Raw genomic sequence first — 20861 nt, forward strand, 5'->3', positions numbered from 1 at the left:
CCCCAAGTGGCACTAGTCTGCTGTGTTACCTTATGTCCAGACATCAGCTTCTCTTCTCGCCGCCGGCTGTGAATGCCTTGGTGCGAGCGCCAAAAGATGAAGTCTTCCCGAGCATCAGCGTGCACGTTGCAGCTGATGCGGAATGGGGATGACGGAACAGAGGACGCTCCATCTCCCCCTGAAGGCCCCCTAATGGCCACACATAGGCAGTTATTAGTGATCACTGGGTCTGTATTTAATCAACCGGTTCAAAATACATTATAAGCAAATTATAAAGACATTTACCATTCCGATTGGTGAAGTGCAACAAAGGATTCCGATTCGTATTCAATAAGTCAATAATGAATGCCTAACCTGTCCGCAATTTTTACTCAGCATGAGAATCAAAGAATGGAAAAAAGTATGTGTGGTCACATTTCATGAAAGATCTAAAATACTTTGAATAACAGTATGATTATATTCACACACGGGTACATGGAAAGGCGCCACAAGTTACATAAATAGACATTTACAATCCAGTTACAAGAAACATCACATATTTACAACAGTTCAAAGGTCAAGAGTATACCGGGTGATTCAGCTGTGTGAATATTTGCAAATACACATACGTGTGTACAAGGAAGGCAGATCATATGTTACTTATAACAACATTTTCAATAGAGTTACGTGTATAAATGTATATTGTCCGAGTATGAATGTATGTAAATACAGATACATGTGCATATGGAAGGACGATCAGATGTCCCATATTACAACATTTTCTTTAAATATTTTTATTTGCTTTTGTAAAGTGCATAAACATAGCAGGCATGTCACATATAACTATCCTCCATACCACGTCTCCCCCCCCCCCCACCCTCCTCCCTCCTCCCGCCAGCCCATACTCCCAATATCATCAGGACAGGGCTATATACTAATGTCCCATAACTCTGTAAAGTGCATGGATCGTTCCGAAGCCTACCCTCATGCAACCTGGTTAACCGGGTACCTCCTCCTCTCCAGTTCACAGTCCCCCGTCTAGGCCATGATATTGTCTCCATTTCCCCCATACTCTATTGAATTTCTTAGGGCAACCCCTCGCTTTGTATGTAACCCTCTCTGCTGCCATATACATATCCATGCCCCTTCTCCAATCGTCTATCAGAGGAGGCATGGGAGCATGGGAGCACCCCACACCCGGGCCACGTCCCTCTTAGCCACCACCAGAGCTAGTGCTACGAATATCAGGAGTGGGCGATTCAAGTCTACATCGTTTTTATGCCCAGCAGCACCAGTTTGAGGTCCACCAGAAGAACCACCTCCAGCACCTCACTCAATTCCTTCAGAATCTCTGCCCAGTATGTCTGAATTATAGGGCACATCCAGACAATATGGTAAATGTCCCCTTGCCCCATACCACATCTCAGGCAATTAGTGTCACTAGCGCGTCCCATGCGGTGCAGCCGTAGTCTGTCATAATATACCCTATGTGTAACAAAAGGAGGGAACCAAGACGGACAATGTTTAATGGGGTCCAGTGTACGTGTCCGATAGATTAGCTACAAAGTAATGTACAAAGTTCCCCAGACAGGGTAGAGGGAAGGTAGAGTATGTCGATATGCAGTGTGTACAGAGAGAAAGAAAGAAAAGCCAAAGAGGGGGGGATTCCCCTAGTTGGGACTAAAACCCTCACACACCTAGCAAGCTAGATGTCATGCTTCATCATATGGGTTTGCTCCTCGCTGAACTGGCGCTGCAATGTTCAGCGGGCACCCTCAAGGGGGCTCTTTAACGGAGATCTTTAATCCCTGCCATATGGTGCATGCGGGTGTGCGGGGAAGAAAGGGGTGTAGTCGTAAAAGGTGTGGTGAGATTAAAAAAGGTGGGTCAGTCCACAATGAAATTTATTGGAGTGGCTGGCGCCCTTAGTAAAAAGAGTGGGAGGGGAGATAGTTGCTACTAGTAATGTTAGGCAAGATATCTGCAACCCCCTGGTGTGGTCAACATGTTTCATGCCTACGCGGCATTTCATCAGGACCCTAGTGGGACGTACTACACAGTGAAAAATAATGATATAAATGGTGTAAAGGTTAAAAATTCTTAAGTCATACAACCTTATGCCATGAGGTCATAAAGGGGCAGGCAAGAGTATCCTGCTTGGTATGAGTGACCCTAAGGGAGATCGTGAGATGCCCCGCAGACTGCTCCAGTGGGACCTGCACGTGAAGGTCAGGAACCCGGATAGCGTGCGGTCGGAGCCGCTAACACCTACCCCCACCGTCTGGTCAGGACAGAGCAGGATTTTATATTGGATGAGCTGGAGACGGGTCTTAATTGCAACTTCCCTTGGATGCATCAAGGCTGTCTCCTAGTCCACTGTATCCATCTCCCCCACATATTGCTCCCATGTCTCTGTAAGCTTCACTAGCCCGTCTGGCGTATTATTGATCAGAGTTTTATAGGTCAGGGAAAATACCTTGCAAGGGATGCGTTCCTGCAGTAAACGACCCTCAAGCAGGGCATACTATGGTAAGGAAGAGGCGAGCGCCTTCTCCGCCCGCCAAGCGTGACTCTGATTTCCACCTTTTGCTGTCTCCCGCTGGACGGTGTTATTCAGAACGTTTTTTTGGGAACCTTCGGATGTGTTTTGAAGCTGCCGCCTTATTCTGCTCAGCTACGACTTGAGCACCAGACCTTTCGAGCCCGCATTGATTGCTCTTTTCAATCCGCCGACTCCGATCTACTTGTGGAACCTTACTTATGTAAACGACCCAGGAGCTGCTGCAGTTGATTAAGTATTCAGCCTGGGATCATTTGGTTCCAGTTGTTTGAATTCTCCACTTCTGGAGGACATCTGGTTGGAACCCTTTTCTACAAACATTTGGGCCACGGATTCTTCTGTTTTGCCCAAACCGCGTACTGGCAGTTTGCTACCCATGCACTTTCTGGACTTCATCTTAAGCATTGCCGTTTTCTGATTTATTTGTGGATAAATTATCCTGACTTGGAAGTTATCTTACGTTGGGATCCGTTCCTACCTGGATTATTGGCACTTTTTTGATGCAGTTTTTTCTCTTTGTGCTGTTTGTTTCAAAAGAAAGTTCTGTACAGTCTTTTTGCTTTCCCCGCTTATGTTTTTTTGAATTACAGAGAAATGTATTTTCAGTGCCCTGAGGAAGGTGTTGACTACTAGTTGGCCTTGACACCGAAACGCGCGTCGGCACCGTGCAGGACCGAGACCCCTGGACAAGAACCTTTAGTAAATGCTCTGATCCTATTGTCCACCCATATTACTTTGTTGTGGTCTCCATCCTCGCTTTGTTGTATATATGTATATATATTTATTGTACAAATGCTGGATGCAATGTGGTTTGATTGAGTGAGTAGATTTGTGAATGTGAGCTTTTCATTGCATGTGTCTGAAATTTGTTTTCCATTTGTTGATATCTCTGTTAGTGGGGACTAAATATCTTGATTTGTGTATGTCGAAAAAATGATCAAAAAATTATTTTGTTCCATTTTGACTTCTTGTTCTCAGCACACTATATATAATTAGGATCCGTATTCTCTCTTGATTTGTTGATTCATTGTATTTTTGTATTTGAATATATCGATTGTATCTTTAATAAATTTTGCCTTTATCTGTATCTTGTTTTTTCTCTATATATTTTGTTCTGCACTCTCCCTTGGGTCATAGATAATTGTTGCTGTTTATCACTGTTGAGACGTTTCCACGCTCTATTAACATCAGTAGGCAGGTGACACCCTTCCCTTGCTTTTGTAAGGTTAATCTTTCTTTGCCGTATTCCGCTCTCAAGGCCTGAAATGACTTTAGGTCTCCCCTTTTCACCAGATCCCCCAGTACGGAAATTCCAATGTCATCCCATCTCTTAAGCCCTCTCAGTTTATTCAATTCCTTTAACCACGCTCAGTGCCATATCGGGGTCTGTTTCGTTGGTTGGTGAGTCCATCTAATCGTCTGTTGCTGAGTGCAGTTTTTCCTTCCATCTAACCCCGTATATATAATGTAAACAGGTGCGCTGTGCCATTGTCCTTCTCTCCAGGTTGCATGTGGGATGGTCTGCTGGAGCGTAAAACCAATCGTTGATTGGTGATAAGTGTTCCGCCCAGTAATAAGCTTCGAAATTTGGCAGGGAGATCCCCCCATAGTACTGGTTCCTTTGCAAGGTGCCTAGGACTATCCTGGATTGTCTCCCCAACCAGAGCAATGACCCCAGCTCAGCATTTATATCTTTAAAACCCTGCCGGGGGAGTGCGAAATATTCATTTTGTATTGCATACAGGAACCGCGGTAACGTTATCATTTTAAACATTGCAGCACACCCTAAAATCGTGACGGGGAGCGTCCTCCACCTAGCAGCGTCCTCTGCAAAGTTTGCGAGCACCCGCTTGACGTTTCTCTGGTACAAGAGGTTTCTATCCATAGTTATATATATATATCCCTAGATACGTAAACCCTTCGTCCATGACCCTAAGAGCACCGGGCAAGAGGGACCAGCCCTCTCCTCGTTTGGGGATATATAAGATTGACTTATGCCAGTTTATCTTGTAACCTGCATGGGCGCCATAGCGGCTCAACAGCGTAAATAGCACAGGGATCGTAGTGGCTGGGTGGGTGACATACAAGAGGATGGCATCCGCATACAGCGATATTTTCTCCTCATATGTGTCCGTCTGCTCAATTTTAAACCCTCTTATTTCTTCTTCCTGCCTAATTTCACATGCCGCTATTTCTATAGTAAGGGCAAAGAGCAACGGGGACAGCGGACATCCCTGCCAGATCCCTCTTCTTATGGGGAAATCCTCCGACACTACCCCATTTACTTTTACTCTGGCTCGTGGGTCTGTATAGAGGAGTCTCACCCACTTCCGGGGCCAAATCCAAACTTGATTAACACTCCCTCAAGGAAAGGCCAATGCACAGCGTCAAACGCCTTTTCGGCGTCCAAAGATTAAAACACATGGGGATCTTGACGATTGTGCACCTCCATCAGCCAATTATGGGTTCTCTTGAGATTCCACCTAGTTGCCCTATCCGGCAGGAAACCTGTCTGATCCAAATGGACCAGGTCGGGAATTACCCGTCGTAGTCGAAGGGCCAAAATTGTCGCCAAGAGTTTAACCTCCACGTTCAGGAGTGAGATGGGGCGATAAGACGCTCATTCTTCGGGGGGTTTACCCTGTTTATAGATCGGAACAATTGTGGCCATACGAAGATCAGGCGGTAAGATGCCCTCTTGGGCTGCCTCCTCGAACAGGGCCAACAGGTGGCCACCAAGGAGCTCCGCAGTTTAAAAAAAAAAATCAGAAGGAAACCAGTTCGGGCCAGGAGATTTCCCCGGGCGGAGTCTGGCCAAGGCTTCTTTAATCTCAGTGATTGTTCTCTCTCCCTCAAGGCTCAACTGATCCTCTTCAGATAAAACGGGGGTCTCCATGGTGTCAATGTATGTCAGTGCATCTTTTAGGGCTCCCAGATCCCTAGCTTTGTAAAAATCTTCCTAATAGGCGGCGAATGCTTGAGCTATCTGGACGTCGTTCCGTCTGATTTGCCCCTGCCTGTCAAGCACCTGTTCCACCCAGCGGGCATCCTGCTCTCTCCGGCTTAACCACGCCAGGAGCTTTCCCGACTTATCCCCTACATCATATAGTCTGTGAAGGGTCGCCTGTGCCTGCGTTTTGGCTTCATCCGCCACTAGTGACTTGTATTGCTGTTGTTTGTCCACTAGAAGTCTAAGAATCTGTGTGTCCCGGTCAGCCACATGCATGCGCTCTAGCTCCAGGATATGCGTTTCCAAAGTATTCCGCTCTTCCTGCACTTTCGTTTTTTCCCAGGCTATTCTATTTTGGGCCCTGTCTCGCATAACTGTCTTAAAAGCTTCCCAGATAACTACACCTGACGAAACCGATCCTGTGTTTTCCGTGAAGTATAGCTTTACATCTACCCTGAGTCCCTTCACCAATTCCTTGTTCTGCAAGTCCCACGCCGGCAGATGCCACCCCCCTCCCCCTAATGCATGTCTGCCCCCCAGCCGCACCAGAAGAGGTGAATGATCCGAGATACCTCGAGCTTGATACTCCGCCACATCCTCTACACTAAGGGCACGGCACAGCAGGAAGACATAATCCAATCTGGAATACACCCTATGAGCCCCAGAGAAATATGAGTAGGTGCTGGCGTCTGGATGCAGCCACCTCCAGACATCTATTAGACCAAGAGTAGAGATGGTCCTAGCTAGGGGAGTTATTGTGGAGTCACCAAGCCGATTCCCTGACCTGCCCCGCAGAGATGACATAACATCATTAAAGTCCCCTCCCACCACCTGTAATGTATCTGGTGTGTTCAGGAGGACATCAGTTACACCGGACATGATTCTAGCCTGTAGTTTCTGTGGTGCATATACTGAGATTATCGGGAGTCTCTGGCGTCGCCAGGTTCCCGTTACCCCCACGTATGTCCCCAGTGGGTCCGCCCACGTCTGTGTAGCTAAAAAGGGGGGTGATTTCTTAATCAGGATAGCAACCCCTCTGGAGCCTGTTGTGTAACCTGCATGTGCCAAAACTTTATACGGTCGCCTCGCCAGGAACCTACACCGAGTGCCCTGTAGGTGAGTTTCCTGCAATTGGACAATATCTGGCCCTACCCGCTTCACATATGCCAGGACTAACCCCCTCTTCACTTTATTGCCCAGGCCGTTCACGTTCCATGTAAGGATCTTGGCACAGCCACTAACTTGGACAGCCGCCTGGGGACTACCCGCCGCTGTAGAGGACATCAGGTGTTAAATACGTGTGTGTTAGCAGGAGTTGGGTGTTTAATACACAGGTGTTTGTAGTGGTCCTAACTTTGAAATGCCTAAAAACTTAACAATCAGCCCCAACCAACATGTAGCCCCTCTCTTCCCCCTTCCTTTCCCTGAAAACATTCGACAATCTCCCCCCTACCCACCTCCCTCCCCCCTGTTGTCCCATCTTCCAACAAACAGCAGAGAATAAGCTGTTCGGGTGATGGAGGTCTGTCGCCCATCCACTCCCAAACACCCAAAAGAAAAGAAGCCCGCTCAAAACCTTCAAAGTCACCACATGAAAAGGTGTGAACAAGAGCAAGGACAAACCAAAATAGATAAAGACCAAATAAACAATCCAATCGGGAGGGGGTGGGGGGTGTCCAGCTTGCACGCTCCAAGCGAGACATTATCTAGACTTGGGCAGCCACTTCAGTCCCCTCTTCACGAGTTAGAGTCCTGGAGGTCCCCCGGAGACACTCCGGGTTCTGGCGTGGGCCCCTGTTCCATCTCATTGATTTCATCTGCCAAGGGACGCAGGGATTGCCTGTCCAACTCTTCCTCCTCCGATGAGGAACCCTGAGGCTCTCCCTCCACATCAGAGCGAGATTTCTCCGCCAGGCAAAAGTATCGGGATCCCGACAGTCGACTAAGGCCAAGGGATCCGTCTCTTTGTCGTCTTCGTAGTTCAGATACAGATTTGGGGTATGGGGTCGCACCTGGAAGACGCTCTCCATGACCCTGTCTCGACCTTTGCAATTTGGGCGCTCCTCTGGGGCCTCCTGGAGGCCTCTCCACTTCAAATGATGTTTGAGCACCAGTCGTGGGTCGCGTCAACTGGGGTCGTACCTCCAGCCATTGCCAAGCCTCTTCCGGGTTCAGAAAAAAATGCGTCTTGTCCTTGTAGATCACTTTTAATTTGTCCAGGAACAATAACATGTACTGAATTTGGAGGGTTCTCAATTTTGCTTTTACCGAGTCATAATAGCGTAGCTGCCTCTGCTCTTCCTGCTGTAGTCCGGGAAAATCATTATTTGGGCATTGTCTAGTCGGATCTCCCCACGCTTTCTAGCTTCTCTGAGAATCATGTCTCTGTCCAAAAAATTCAGGAAGCGAGCAATGACCGGCCTAGGTCTCGCTCCAGCCGGTGGTTTGGCCAGCAGCGCTCGGTCGGCCCTTTCTATGATGAGACAGGTGGAGAATGTATACTTTGGGAAAGTACGCAGGAGCCAAGTGTGCTGGAACGCCGCCATGTTTGTGCCTTCAATTCCCTCCCTAAAACCTACGAATCGGAGGTTGTTGCGACTAGCCCTATTTTCTGCGTTGTCCACCTTCCATAGCAGCTGCTTATGCGACGCCTGAAGCTCTGTCATGCCTTTTCTCACCTCCTGTATTGTGTCTTCGACCTCCCCCAGTCTCGTTTCCAATTCCTTTACTCTGTCTTCTAAGATCCTGCCGTAGGAGCGTTACTTCCGTGCCCACCGTTCTGATCTTGTTCTCAAGTGCTTCGCGGGAGGCCTGGATTGCGTTCATCAGCAGGGCTGTGTCCGAACTAGTACCCTCAGAGTCTTCATCCTGTGGGGGGTGGGCTCAAACCGGCAGCTTATCTTGGTCTTTCCTTTTCCTCATATGTCAAAACGAAATACCTTAATTTAAGGATGGGTAATCTGCCGACAAACGCAGACAAATCAGATTGGAGGAAACCAGACACCAAGGAGTGTGATTTATGTGGCGATGCAAAACAAGACTTTATCCACATACTCTGCATCTGTCCTGCACTGGATCAGGAACGACGGTACTGGTTAAAGACAAAGTTAATTGAATACAGAGTACGTACCTGCCGCTCCGCCGTCATACAAGTCTTGTGTACAGCGGATCCACAATTAATCTGCAGATCAGTCAAACTTGTCACAAACTTTGAGAACAAAAGGGATACTATCATACAAGTTTGAAAAAGAAAAAAAAAACTATGAAGATAAAGATCATGCTGCTAACTTTAGAGTAAATAAGATTTAGTTCCCTCTTTTTAATGTCACGCAAGTCTTCCACCGGCCGCTTGTTCTGTGGTAGTCAACGGAAGATGAGTTCCACTTATCGTTCCTCAACAAGTAAATGGACAATATAAAATTGAATTGACTTGGCACTTGGCGTCCCTTGTATGTAATCTTGTTTTTTTAATGTTGCTAAATTTAAACCATGGATGCTCGTTGATCATTCATTTTAAACCGCTGCTCCTTTTTCTACTTTTTGTAATGGTTTTAATTAACTATACAATAAAGCTTATTCATTAAAAAAAAAAAGAGCCTTCATCCTGTGGGGGGTGGGCCGACTTGGTGCAGCGGTCCAGTGTGCCCTGCCGGGGGGTTTAGGGTCCCTGTCCTTTATCCTGCCCATAGTGCACTGCGCCGTGTCACACACCTTGAAGGACTGGACTTTCTGGACGTTGTCCAGCCCAATGCTTCGCTTCGCTGCCTCTAGGGCCCTCTCCGGGAAGTCCCTCTGCTGCCACTTGTCAGCGTGCTCCTCCGCCAAACCTCCGTCCCCACCTCCAGCAAGCTCTCCCCTCAGCGTTGCAGCCACAGGAAGGGGCAAGGATGGACAGGGTGGGGTGGGGTGGGGGTAGGCTGGTCAGCCCGGGCACTCAGTCAATCAAATCCGCAGGGGCGGGACAAAATCGGCCCACGCTGTCTCCACGCTCACTTGCCAAGTCTCTCACAACCCATGCAACCCCAGGTGGTTCTCTGTCGGATTGACTTGCCAGGACAATCCAGTTGCCACTACTGATGCCACTAGTCCGCGTTGCTCCGGGTGTCCCAGACTTCCAAGCAGTAGTTCACCAGCGTGCCCGGACCTTGCTTCCCTCCAAATCTGTGCCCCTCGTACCTTCCGCTGGCTGTGTCCCTGGGCCGTCCTTCAAAGCACTCAATTCATCAAGGGCCCCAGCAGAGGTGGGGGGGAGCGGGCCCACCCGGTCCCCGCAGGATGGGGAGGGGGACTCCATCACTCCAGGAAGGTGGCCTCTTCAGGCCCTCTTCACCGAGGCCTCGGGGGGTCCCGTCTCAGCTTGCGCCCGGGCTCAAGTCAGTCCCTCCGGTTACCGGCCGAGCGGAAGGCAGCCAGCTCACCCCTCATTCCTCCGCGGGTCTGCCGGCACTGCCCTTCTCCTTCCGATCCCCACAGACTTTGGTGCCAACCCCCGCCTCTCCCAGCTGCTTAGTCCAGGCCGGCCGCGAATCTCAACTCCGCTCCGCCGTTCTCCGTCACGGTGCCCCCCCTCCTCCACAGGGGCCGACGATAGGCATCTCCGGGGCCCTCCGCACACCTCCAGGGCACTGGCGTCCAGGCGAGGAGGCTCTCCGGGGCACCCGCAGCTCCCGACGGGCTCCAAGGCCGCCAGTTGCGCCACCTCCTTTCTCAGCGAGCCCGATGCGCCATCTTGGGTCTCGCTAGCGGACCTCCAGGCCGGCCCGCACCGTCGTAGCATACGAGACTGCCACAGCCTCCTTTTGCAGTCTTCTGATGCCGGAGGGGATATTGGACCCCCGGGGATCAACGTATTTAAGTTTTCGGGACCGTAGGCCCCCTTAGCATACGTTGGATCACTTCTCTGCACCGGAGCTGTGCAGACTCACGTCTCACTCCGTCATACTGCTGGCCACGCCCCCATATTACAACATTTTCAATAGGTTATGTGTGTAGATGTATACCGTTGAGGGAAGGATGTTATTTTCATTAGGAGATCGGGGAAAAGTTACCCATAAGTCATTAAAATCATCCATTACTGAGACTTGCTACCTGTTGCGATATCTCTTCATACTCATTGAGGCCCCTGTTCACTGAGTCCAAAAGGTGTATCCATTTACATTCGCATAGGCTGAGGATGTTGAGAAAATGACAAAGTTGACATGGCACCCTGCTTGGGTGCCATGCCAGCGAGCACTGCCAGACAGCACATGTAAGTCACTCCTACAGCAGGCCTCACAGCATTAAGGCAGGGTGCACTATATTACATATGAGGGCATATCTGCATGAGCAGATAGGCCCCTACAATATTGGGCACCCTTTCCTAATATTGCACGTGCCAGTGAAGCCGTAGAGACTACATATCCTGGAAACTCGACAACTAGAGTTCCACGGCACCATTATGCCTTCACTGAATACAATAGTGTTGGTACCAAACTACTTCTTTCAGTAAGTCGACACTGATGCCTGTGTGGGATTTATTGTACTATGTACCCAGAGAGCTACTTAGAGGTGCCCCTGAATCCCTACCAACCAGGGTGTGGTCTCTGACCAGCTGTAGGCAGCCAACTACCACCAGATATGTTTCAGGACCCCTGGGTAGAGAGCCCCTGCTCTCTGGGACCAGAAACAATGCGCATCCTGGGCAGAGGTGTCATGCTTCCTCCCACAGGATGAAACAGTGCTCAAACGCCTTCAGCTTTTGTAATGCGAACCCCAGCCTCTGCTGCTACCAGCAGATGGCAGCCCTAGATTACACGCCCACTTTAGGCCTGGGAACTGGTGAGGAAATTCAAAAAGATAGGAGGTGTGCCCATGTCTGCCAACCCCACCCCTAAGGCGGAGAAGCGAGGTGAAGCACAACTTTCAGTCCCTGCCTTCTTGAAGATGGGGGGACCCCTCCAATCAGGGGTAGGGCTATGTCCACTCCCACTAGAGGGTGGCATAATAAATGGTGTGCTACTCCCCTAAAACTACATTTAGCTGTAAGTGGCTCCCCCAGACCTCGCTCTCAGATTCGACGGACCAAAGAAGAAGACGGAAGATGACCGCTGCCAGACCAGGAACTGAACCACTGCAGACAAACCCCGGCAAGAACCCCACCACCTACAACTGGTTCTACCACTGGACCTCAGTCAGTCAGTCAGTCAGTCAAAATACTTTTATTCGATTTTAAAAAAATCATAAAAAGACATACATACAGATTTCATTTATACATTTTACAGTTATTTCCAGTGCATCATGTTAAAAAAGGGATTAAAACACATGACCAGACTTTAAGATAGAACCTTAAAAAGCTTTTAGATGTATAAAGGTAGCCACAATAAAACACTGCAGAAATAGACTATTTGATCAACAGCAAACTAAGGTCCTTGTATTCTGTTAATGAATGCGTGTTTAGCTTTAATACGCGCTGCTGCAGCCAAGAAGCTTCCCATACAAAAAATTGTACGGATAGAACTCATCGACTGTAAGTATAAAAGTGCGGGTTTAACTTGTCGGAAACCCGCTTCTCTGAGAATTGGGAGCAGGTATTTCTTTCGGGGCTCGGCGAACAATGGACAAAACAAAACAAAGTGAGTGGTATCCTGAATTGAATAATCGTCACAGGAACACAACGAGGCTGACTCTGGTTTAGCCCAGGATGGATAATCTCCCAATAAGTAAGGGATCAGGTTTAGTCTAAATTTTGTCAAGCGGAACCTGTGGAAAGGTCTTGTGCATATGATAAGATAAGGTTCCATGGCAATAGCGCTTTTTGTTACATAATGAGACCTAACCGAGGGTTTCTGCAGTTCTTTTTCCTCTCGGTTTGATCTTGCTAGGGACAAAAACTGCCTCTTGATCAAAAGTACATCCTTGTTTGTGATACTTCTGGGAGATTCAAAAAGTTCCAATTTTCCTAGCTGGTGAAATGACCTCCTCAGATAATCCAACCACGGTATCCTTTTATAGTGCTCCAGTGACATAACGTCCTCCATGATGGAATGATTCAGGGTTACCTCGTTATTGAGCCACGTCCTTAGCCAATAAATCAAAGGGGCCAGCTGCAGCCTGTCAGTTATATAGTCTATGCCCACCTCCGAATGGATGGAATAAGTTGGGGTAGATGGTGGGACTGACAGTAGTGAGCGTAAAAACCTGTTCTCCGCTCTCTGGATTGGTTCAGTTTGTGCATATCCCCAGGTTGGGGCGCCATACATGGCAATTGACAGGCATTTCGAGGTGTAAACTTTTAGTAGGGCCTCCATAGGTCTAGCGCCCAGCTTTTTGGAGAAGGCCATAAGGGCAGCCGATGACCTGGTCACCGATAAGGTCTTTGCCCTAACCTGTGGACCCCAAGCTCCCCTCTCGTCAAAGAGCACCCCCAGGTAGGGAAAGACTGCTGTTCTTGAGACCTCCTGGCCCTTACAACTGAAAGATTTAATCATTCGTTTATGCCTGTGTGCTCCTACTATCATTGTGTGAGATTTACCCACATTAACCTTCATATCTAAGTCATCCATGAAGGCGCCAAATGCGTCAAGCAGACTCTGTAGGGCAGTACCGGTACGCGCAATAAGGACTGCGTCGTCCGCGTATAGGAGTGCAGGGATCTTAGCTGCTCCTACACGCGGAACGTCACCCCCTGTCTGCTCTAGGCACTTCCCTAGCCCGTTGATGTAAATAGTGAACAGGAGGGGAGCTAAGATGCATCCCTGCCTTACCCCCCACCTGGAGTCAAATCTGGCGCTGCATCTTCCCTCCCTAGTGACCCTAACCTTAGCGGACAGATCCTGATGTAGTGAGGACATGAAACCAACCAGGGCCTCATCTATTCCGATCTTCCGTAACATGGCCCAAAGTTTGGTTCTATTCACCAAGTCGAAAGCCGAGGAGAGGTCCATGAATGCTAGAAATATGGACCCCTCCTTGGCAACCGTATACTTGGCGAGCAGAAGATGTAAATTTGAGCACTGTTCCACTGTACCCCTCTTTTCCCTGAAGCCGTATTGTATTTCGGCCAGCCCTCCATGGGTCTCTATACTCTCCCTCAGCTTGGTTAACAAGACTCTGCCAAGGATTTTAACGGCAGAGTCCAGGAGAGATATAGGCCTATAACAACCTGGGGTGTCCCGGTTACCTTTCTTAAAGATTGGGATGATGATGGAAGTGGCCCAGGAAGATGGGTAGCAGCAACTAGTTGCCGCGTTGAATACATTTGTCAGAACAGCTGCCCATGTACCAGGGGAAGATTTATATAAATCGTCCGGCACCCCATCCGGGCCTGGTGCTTTGTTCTTTGAGGTATCGTGGATGGCTTTTTCCACTTCGCCTATATTAAAACTTAGGGCGTAGGACTCCGGGGCAGCGGATGGATGGGGGGTACTATCTATGCTCACACTGCCATATACTGCGCTAAAATGACTAATCCATTTTTCGTCCGGAATCACGCAATCCATGACTGAATTTGGTGCGTCCCTGAAAAAAGGCTGGTTAATTACCTTCCAAAATTCTTTGCTGTCCCTTAAGATATTTACATTCAATAGATTATCCCAAGCAGTTGACTTGATTGTTTCTTTCCTTAATTTAATGGCCAACTTATATTGTTTCCTCAGGTAGGCTATATTCCTTGTGTCCCTTGTGGGTTGCTTTAAGGCGAGCATCAACAGCCTATGGGCCTTGGAGCAATTTGAATCGAACCATCGATGGGGTTTGCTGGTTCCCCGCCTCGTGTTGGCCGTGAGATCCAACACGATTTGGTTACAGATTGCTTCAAAGGCCCCCTTAATTTCCTCGGGTGGGGACAAATTGTTTTGGCAGACCTCAAGGTAGCAGTTAATTTTGGGTAGGAGCTCTGCATGGAAACTGTTGGGTACTACGTTAGCCCACTTGAGCCTTCTCCCCTGGTCAGTTGGGCGTACTAAGATATGGGCCTCTGATGTTTGAGGCATAGGTCCCATATACTGACCCCAGGCTACCTCTGCTACAACCGGGTTGTGGTCACTGTGTACCGACTCCTGCGTATTGTATGACCTTACCCTGTTCAGGATCCCTGGGGTCACAAATATATAGTCAATAGTGGACCCTGTGGTAGTGCCTTTATAGGTATGGGGTCTAATGATGCCTTCGGGTGGATTTGGTTCGTAAAGATTATGATGAGCCACTAGATCTTCTAGTTCTGCTCCCTCGGTAGAATGCTCAAAATGAGGCACTGCTAGCCCTTCGGAATCTGCCCCCATCATTAAGCCGCACGGACCGTTACATGGATGGATATTAAAATCTCCTAGGAGAATAATCTCATGACTAAAATGTGTGTTTTGACTGACTCAGGCTAAAAAAGAATTTAGGCTAGCGATACTATTGGTGCTAGTATCCTTGTTCTTTGAATTATAAAAATTTATGTAAAAGGTGCTCATACCACTGGACCTGATGTTCTTCCAGACACTTTGCAAGGCCTCCAAGAAACACCGGAGACCTTTCTACCTTCACCAAAGTGCCAAGAAACTTCCTTTGGACTAGAGGCTCTAGTTCCCAGTGCCCGCCGGGATCAGTTCCACAGTGGTGATGACCGACCCTTGGGTCGACGTGACTCACAGATACCAAAGAACTCCACAATCACGGTGGTAGGGGACTGGCACATGTGTCTACCCAACTACCCAGTCAGAAGAACACCTCGCAGCACAACTGCCTCCATTCCTTCAGGGTTCCTCATGGCCCCACGGCCATAGCTGTGCGCAGCCCCTGCCCAAGAGCCCGTACCCTCCTGCAAGTGGCCCTGTCAGCCCTCCTCTGCCCCTCTTGCCCTGCCTGCCGACCACGACCTCTCTGTGACAGCCTGACAACGGCGGAACTTCTCCATCCGATGGACAGCAGTCAGCCACTGGTGACTGCGGCATGACCCGTATTGGTGTTCTGCTGAAAACCGCAAGGGTAAATCTCATTGCTGGTATCAACCGCCTCCGGGCAGATAATAAATCCTGAACCTCTTGGGTGCCCCCAGTCTCGCTCAACCAACATTGCTTGCAATGCTGGCCTGAGACCCCTGAAGACTGGACTGGAACTGTAAGTGTAAGTATACAGACCTGTTATACAACACAATTGTTATCCTTCACATGATAATATTGAATTGCTCTGAAATTTGCACTGCCAAACTTCTGAAACCTGAAAAATATTTTTAATAAAAACATACTTTTTATAATGACCTGGGTCTTAAAATAAAGTACAAACAAAGTATACTTTGATCAAATTGGTCGGGATCTCCTTCTTGAGTCATGTGTCGATTATTGATCATGTGTGTGCAATAAATGTCTTACATTCCTCTGTGTTAATCCTAAGGCTGCTCTACCACACTACCACTAATAGAGCACTTTGGGTTTTACATTGAGCCCTGTACACTTTTGGGGAACCCCTAGACTCTGTGCAGGATATTACCACCTAGTGATAATATCACATACACAGCCAGCTTTCTATAGTATACAATTATGTTTCAGGTGGATTTCAATCACCTAAGAATGCAGATCCCTCCGATCTGTTTTATTGCCCACCTTTGGCATTCATTGCATACTTTGTTGACACCCGCATCCAGGTGAGGGCATTAAGGGTGTTACTTCTCGAGACACACATGAAGTTAGATTTAAGATAATGTTTTAACTAGGTCCCTCTCTCCATATGTCGCACTCCGCTCTAATCCTTATGAAGACATGCATTTGAGGCATTCAGTGGTCCCTTCCATTGTGTTGGGTCGAAACGTCAACGCCCCATTAAAACAAGCCTGGACAACGTTTTTTAAGTCCACATATGGGCAATTGTGGCTAAACAGTTGTGCTTTAGATGGAATGGAGCTAATGCCATGTCTATGAATTTGACAGGCTTTTAGATGACTTATCTAATTAAGACAAGCATATCCTCCTTTCCTTTTTACACCTTCACAAGCACTTTCCTTGAGCACAAATCAAAAAATGGTAGGGGGAAGGTAGGTAGGTGGGAGTGGTAGCAAGCTGACAATGGAGAGTAGGGGCGAAGGGTCTGGTACAGCAGACCCTATGGCGAAATGGCCCTGTGCATGACATAGATCATGTGCAGTGGGGGTTGCTTGTATTTGAGTGTGCGGCGGGCCAATGCACAATTCTGCACTGCTGAACACCATGCACAGCAGAGGATGTCTGCCTCCTGCAGAAATGGGTGTAGGGTCTGCAGCCAATCCTCTGGGTGTACGGAGTGAGGAGTTGGACTCTGGTACTGGACTCCAGCTAGGCCCTGCGACAAACTGACGCTTCGCACGGCCATTGGCTTCTTGGGTGGGGGTCCAGACCAACCGCTGCTGCTAATGGCCAAAGGCCATACACAGTGGTGTTTTGGTTGAACCGAATTTTTAAAAAAGGATAAAGAGACATTATAATTAAGTATTCTAATATGATCTTCACTTACGTAAAAAAACTGAAATTCACTTAAATAATCTAAGGTTAAAGTGACTTTATAGTTAGGAATTATAATAAAAACTTAGCTTATATTAACAAAACTAGGGATTTACTAAAAACAACAAAGGTTAAAGTGAAGTTATAGTTATGTAGTGGAATGAGATAAAATCAAATTTTAAAAATACCAAAAGCTCTGTAATTTCTCAGTTATAGTTCAATGAACAAACTATAAGTAGTGCTCCCACTGTGCATTGCTTATGACCTCAAATAGTACAACACTCATGACATGTTAAATGACTTCATGACATTTCAACTGACATCATTGATGACATTATCCCAGATGTGTGACAGTTTGCCATATGTTTTTCATACTGGATGGTATTCCCCTGAGCTGCACCTAGACCCAATTTTCTATCCCCTCTGTAGTGCTAATGGGTGTAACTTTTGCAACATGCAGTACATGAATCATACCTGTGAATTCACCCACATATAGTAGATATTATGCTAATTTTTGCTGCTATTTGATGCATAGGAATCATAGCGTCTCTTTAGACAGTAATGCAAACCGCAATTTATTAAACCTTGAATACCGTTCAAAGGAGTGTTTGGTCATTTTTTATTTTCATGAGATGTACCTGTTAACCCATTCGGCACTTATGACGAGCTCAGCTCGTCATGAGGCACAGTGGAGCTGTGCTCATGACGAGCTGAGCTCGCGATAACTGCCGCGGAACGCCCACGTGGGGCTAATTCTTCTTCTGTGCGGACGTTCCACGGGAGTGGGCGGAGTCGTGATGAGCTCCGCTCATCATGAGCACAGCTCCACTGTGCAGCATGACGAGCTGGGCTCGTCACGAGCACGCGGCAGCAAAACTCTCACTAATTGCGGTTTATGTTGGATCCTAACATCTGCTCTGAAGTAGAGTTAAGCATGTTAAATATGCGAGGTGGATTGATATGTTAAGTCCACAGTCTTATATTAACAAGCTTTTCACTTGGGAACATAAATTATCGCTGTATTTCAAGCGCTATTGGGGGCATATTTACAAGGACAGTGTTAAAATTATCGTCGCTTTAGCGTTAGGAAAGTGTCATTAAAGCGCCCATAATGGCTTAATAATAGGCTTTTGAGAATTCGTGAGAATTCCAATAGAATTCCAATAGAAGCCCAAGTTTACACCAGAACATTTTAACGCTGTCCTTGATAATATGCCCCCAAGTTTGCTATGGCAGGGCGGGAGCCTCGGCTCTTACTCTTGCATAGCAAACAGCAATGTTGAAAAAATCTTCCGGTAAGATAACAAAGGATTTTGAAGTTCATTATCGCCATTTTAGTTGTAGTTTGGTGCTGTTAAAGCGGCGACAATTTTAACGCTTTCCTTGTAAATATGCCCCTAAGTTTTGTAATGTCGACAATCCCGTCTCCCATTCAAATAGGCACAAAGTATTTAGTGAAGTGCATTGTGAATCGTGAAGCAACACTGTCTAATTGTGATCGATAAAGAATTCGAAGAGTTGTGTACTTCTTTTGCTCGTAATGTACATAGGGGCAGATTTACAAGTCCCTTGCGCCACTATTGCATCACTTTTAACATGGGAAACGTGATGCAAAAGTGGCACAAGGGGCTTGTAAATCTGCTACACAGTGTTCTGTCTTAGTTTGCTTTCCTCTCTGTCATGTAGAGGATCCTGGGTAAATATAACGGTTTCTGTTCAGCCAGTACCTTTCAACGCTACCCCCAAATTGCTTACTGCCTGTTACCATAGTAACAGTTCATGGAACACTTAAGTGAGCACACAGGCTACAAGTTCACCACATAATATTGCTAATCCAAACACTTACTGTGCTGGAGTTTTTAAAATTTTCCATAGGAACCGTTAATCGCAGCTACAGATTTTGGTAAAGAGCTGGTAAAGAGTTAGCCTCAGTATTATACTTCTAGTTATAAACATAATTTCTATTTTTAATTGTTTAATGTTTTCTAAGCATATGATTATCACACTAAATAATACTGAAATGTTGTCAGAAAAAGAAGACCTATATCATTTTTTTTTAATAAACTTTTATTAAAACAACAATAAATAACTAGAAATGTAACTTTAAGATAACAATATAATAACTAACTAGAAACATAACTTTAACATAACAATATAATAAACAAAATGTGAGATGGACTCCAATGGAAGGAGGGTAGGTAACCGGCAAAACAAAAATGAAAATAAGTGTTTAAAATTAGATCGATGTGACTGAATGAGGTCAAAGATCACAAATTAAGGTAACACTTGGCAATATTTGGTTATTTGCACGTCTGCAGTGTGCCTGATATATTCCACCTCTCTTATAGGCCCGCGTTGAAGAGGTGTCAGTAGGAAAGTGCCTACTGCGTCAGATTTACAGTATAGACCAACAGGTATTTAAAATGATTCAGAGATGAGACAGCATTAGGTGAGAGATCACGTAATTATGTAGGACAATATCGTTTATTTTGAACGCATTTAATTGGAGGCATTGTGTATCTAGGCCGCTCTGCTTACCTTGTGTAAACACTGTGGCGAACAGAGTTCACAACTTGAATTTTGCTTTGGTTCTACACTGCAGACTGTATTAAATTCAGCCTAGATTTTTTTATCGGCAGAGTGGACAGCAGCGTCCATAACTTTAAAAGAGAAAGAGAAACAATGTGAGAGAGAGTGAGAGAGAGAGAAAGAGAGAAAAAACGACATTAAAAGTGTGAGAGAGAGAACGTAATAGATGGAACAGGAAAGGTAGTGTTAATACTGGAGAAAATCTTCGTAGCTCACCTTTTTGCCTCCGTTGTGTGTCCAAGCACGTGCCGGTTCATAGTGCACCCTCAAGTTCAGTGATCTGAAAGATAGTATAGAGTTAGTAATAGCAGAGTACATACAACTGCACAAGTATATTTCTGCTTTATGTCTTTGCACACTCAGGATACTGTAATACATCAACTTCCATTGCAAGGAGGAGTCTGTGTGCTCTTTTTCTCCCAGAGTACTATACACCATGTACTCCCACTGCATAGCCGTGAGTTCTCATTACTGCGTACCCAGACTGTTGCACCCCATTGACTCTCAGAGTCCTGAGGCGAGTGCCTTTTCTTGCGCACTCTGGGGCAGATTTACAAGCCCCTTGCGCCACTTTGCGTCACTTTTCCCATGTTAAATGTGACGCAAAAGTGGCGCAAGGGGCTTGTAAATCTGCCCCTCAGACTGTTGCAACCTATCCATTATCACTGCCCGGAGGAAATTGTACATTCCTACGCAGTCAAGCTGCTGCACAATACCCACTCTCTCCGCACACAGGTGACCTCTGGTTACTTCGGAAACAAGCTCCTTTGCTCACCTTCTGCCATTGGCGTTATTCAAAGAGGGTGCACCACGTGTTGAAGCTGCCTTCTCAGACGTTGTTACGATGGCCATGCATCATCGCAGAATCTTCAAACTTTGAGCTTTGGAGGTGTTGGGGGGGACGCCAATTTTTTAAACACAACCTGTTAGATAAAAAGGAAGATAACATTGTGCATCATTTCTTTATCAAAGGAGAGAGGAAGTGAGAGAGTGACTGAAAAGAATATTCGTAGCTCACCTTTCTGTCACCGGTGTGTCTTTCACTACGTGCCGGGACATAATGCACCCTGAATCTCTACATCTAAAAGATAGTAAAAGAAAGATGTTATGATTGGTAATTGTTACTCTCTTAATGTGGAGTAGAATTACATCGCCCTTTCACACACCTTCCCTCCTGCATTAAAAATACAACTATTTGTACAGTTCCAACTTGTTTAATAGGCTTCGATTTATGAACAATTAGTATAGTAGTAATGTTTTTTATCCAGTTTTGAAAGCAAGTCGTGCGCAGTGATACACATGGTTTCAATCATCATGAGCATTTTACCAATTATAAAAACTTTCCTGCTAT

At 46.7% G+C, this 20861-nt stretch overlaps 1 long non-coding RNA gene across 1 annotated transcript in view; it reads right to left on the bottom strand.

The window, feature by feature from the left end:
• LOC144770323 (uncharacterized) overlaps positions 1-20593 on the bottom strand; it is a 119874-nt gene extending 99281 nt beyond the window's left edge. Inside the window, exons 1-3 of the long non-coding RNA XR_013598864.1 lie at positions 20529-20593; positions 20286-20433; positions 19727-19790 (exon numbers count right to left, since the gene is read on the bottom strand). This is a non-coding gene — a long non-coding RNA (uncharacterized LOC144770323). The remainder of the gene's footprint in view (positions 1-19726; positions 19791-20285; positions 20434-20528) is intronic.
• Between the last annotated feature and the right edge of the window lie 268 nt (positions 20594-20861).

This window comes from Lissotriton helveticus, chromosome 7 (genome assembly GCF_964261635.1).
Source record: "Lissotriton helveticus chromosome 7, aLisHel1.1, whole genome shotgun sequence".
Taxonomy (NCBI): Eukaryota; Metazoa; Chordata; class Amphibia; order Caudata; family Salamandridae; genus Lissotriton; species Lissotriton helveticus.